At 43.1% G+C, this 3,137-nt stretch overlaps 1 long non-coding RNA gene across 1 annotated transcript; it reads right to left on the reverse strand.

Moving 5' to 3' along the window:
• Positions 1-481: 481 nt before the first annotated feature.
• On the reverse strand, positions 482-2,606 carry LOC116353301 (uncharacterized). The gene is made up of 3 exons (XR_004202633.1): positions 2,494-2,606; positions 730-879; positions 482-597 (listed from the first exon to the last, which is right to left on the reverse strand). It is a non-coding gene; the product is annotated as an uncharacterized LOC116353301 (long non-coding RNA).
• Positions 2,607-3,137: the final 531 nt, after the last annotated feature.

The following is a 3,137-nucleotide window of genomic DNA, read 5'->3' on the forward strand; positions in this document are numbered from 1 at the left end:
AGCTACTGTAAATTGGAAAGTGCAGTTATATTAACAAGAATTTAAGCTTTCAGACAATGTACGATACACATATGTAGCAAAAACTTTTTGCTTCCTTAATATCTGCGATGGTGACACAAATCGCTGCATGATTTAGAACTATCCCGTTGATGGGATGCCGATCCATAAGAAGTTTCTATGGGTATTGCCTACACCCACTTGGTAAAGTGATTGGTCGCCGTCAGACACCAGCTGTTGCCATTCCTTGGATTTCGTGAAGAGTCTGATCCACCATTAACATTTAAAGTGTTAGAGAGAAGATGACTCTATTCTTACCCGTATCTGTGTCATACAGTATGCACATGTTCATATTTGTAAGGATACTGACACACACACACACACACACACACACACACACACACACACACACACACACACACACACACTTTAATGTTGAACTCTGCTGCAGTCAAATAAAGCAACCAGTACAAAACGACTTATCAAGGCAACATTTTAATTGGACGATCAGTTGCCATGGTGAAAACTTTGATTGGCTTCAACTCCGGCGCCACAGTTTTCACCCACTCAAACTTCTGTCAGGCTAGACAGGATGCTGACCTTTAAACAAAAAGTGACAAATTGAAACATTGTGTGCTCTCTGATATGACATGAATTGAAATCATAACGATTTCAGATAAAATAGAATGTGATTGATTAACAAAAGGTTATTTCAATTGCCCAGCTCTCCACCTCCTTGACAATTCCCTGTTGGAAGAAGCGTAGGTTGATTTTGGCAATCATGCGCTTCACTCCGAAATGGCCAGCATGCATCTCGGTCAGCACGGCCTCCTTCTCCTCCTTAGTGAAAATCACCCTCCTGTGTGGCTGGCCATCCTTCCCCTGTAGGTACATCTGATTGCTTAACAAGTTAGAAGAGGCAAGTTGTTGAAATACTCAAGTCTAAGTACATTTGCACTGCTGTCTTTATCTCTCTCTCACTTTCTTCCCTTCTCTCTCTCTCTCACTTTCTTCCTTCTCTCTCTCTCTCTCTCTCTCTCACTTTCTTCCCTTCTCTCTCTCTCTCTCTCTCTCTCTCTCTCTCTCACTTTCTTCCCTTCCCTTCTCTCTCTCTCTCTCTCTCTCTCTCTCTCACTTTCTTCCCTTCTCTCTCTCTCTCTCTCTCTCTCTCTCACTTCTTCCCTTCTCTCTCTCTCTTTCTCTCTCTCTCTTTCTTCCCTTCTCTCTCTCTCTCTTTCTTCCCTCTCTCTCTCTCTCTTTCTTCCCTTCTCTCTCTCTCTCTCTCTCTTTCTTCCCTTCTCTCTCTCTCTCTCTCTCTCTCTCTCTCTTCCCTTCTCTCTCTCTCTCTCTCTCTCTCCTCTCTCTTTCTTCCCTTCTCTCTCTCTCTCACTTTCTTCCCTTCTCTCTCTCTCTCACTTTCTTCCCTTCTCTCTCTCTCTCTCACTTTCTTCCCTTCTCTCTCTCTCTCTCTCTCTCACTTTCTTCCCTTCTCTCTCTCTCTCTCTCTCTCTCTCTCTCTCACTTTCTTCCCTTCTCTCTCTCACTTTCTTCCCTTCTCTCTCTCTCTCTCTCTTCTTTTCTTCCCTTCTCTCTCTCTCTCTCTCTCTCTCTCTCTCTCTCTTTCCTTCTCTCTCTCTCTCTCTCTCTCTCTCTCTCTCTCTCTCTCTCAAAGACACCTAGTTAAAGGGCATCTGGAATTGAGTCAATGGAATGGTATCAATCACATGGAAACCACATTTTATACCATTCTATTGACTCCATTCAAGCCTCTTGTGTTCCATCCTCCCCTCAGCAACCTCCACTGAAGTATATGTACAGGTAGCAACATGTAGATGACCAACTTGCTAGATGGAAAATTGTTGTTGAAAACTGGTTGTTCATAGCTAAATCCATCCAGTAATCTGATAACGTAGAACTGCTTAACGTTACCCTGAAATGTGAATTTCTCTTCGCTTGGTTAGAAAGATAAAATAAAATCTCCTCGAGGGATATGAAATTCAAGCTACATACAAACAGAAAGCTACAATAACAGTTACAGTAGCTAGCCAGCTAACGCTACTTTTTATGTCAGGGGGACACTATTTGGCATGACAGGCCCCCTCAACCAAATCTCGCTTTAGGTCCCCAAAAGGCTCGAGCAGTCTCTTGCGGTACGCCACACTTTACATGATTAACATTAGAGAAGCTACAATTAAAGAAAACCCCCTGCATTCTATTGGATAGATAAAGTAGCTCTGAATCAATAACATCAAAGACAGCACTAAATTCTAACAGTACAACTCCCACAATCTTATTATCAATGTCTTTCAACCAATCATCAGTAATTTGTGTCAGTGCAGTACATGTTGGGTGGCCTTCTCTATAAGCATGCTGGAAGTCTGTTCATTTCTTTACAGAGAAATAGCATCTGGTATAACACAATTTTTCCCCAAAGTTTGCTAATAGTCTGCAGTAAGCCGATTGGTCGGCTGTTAGAACCAGTAAACAGTGCTTTACCATTCTTGGGTAGTGGAAGGACTTCCCTCCGGGTCTGAGGACAAACATTTGTCTTAAAAATATGAAAAAATGGAGTGGCTATAGAGTCAGCTACCATCCTCAATAGCCTTCCATCTAAGTTGGCAATACTAGGTGGAAAAAGTCCCTAAGCATCATGGGATGTTAATTGCTTAATTAACTCAGGAACCACACCTGTGTGGAAGCCTCTGCTTTCAATTTAATTTGTTTCCCTCGTTTACTCAAGTGTTTCCATTATTTTGGCAGTGACCTGTAAAAGTTACACACACACACACATACTACTCCGTGCTGGCAAATTTTATCGCTAACAGACCACAACACCACAACACAATGGCACCCCAGTAGACTGGCTGACAGGTAGGCAGTTAGCATCACTCCTCAGTCACCTCTACACTGTGGTAGCTGACTGCCTGGGCCCTCTGCTTTGAGAAAGTACCATTTAGTCTAGTGTTGTTCTCTTACCGATTCATCTTCCTGTGTGGCACTGATCTGGATGTTATTTTCCTGTCGTGACTCTGTGTGTGAGAAATGTGTGTGTGTGCACATGGGCCTGTGTGGGCCTGTGTGTGTGTGTGTGTGTGTGCACATGGGCCTGTGTGTGTGTGTGTGTGTGTGTGTGTAAGACT

The sequence above is a fragment of the Oncorhynchus kisutch genome, linkage group LG14 (genome assembly GCF_002021735.2).
Source record: "Oncorhynchus kisutch isolate 150728-3 linkage group LG14, Okis_V2, whole genome shotgun sequence".
NCBI classification, from domain to species: domain Eukaryota; kingdom Metazoa; phylum Chordata; class Actinopteri; order Salmoniformes; family Salmonidae; genus Oncorhynchus; species Oncorhynchus kisutch.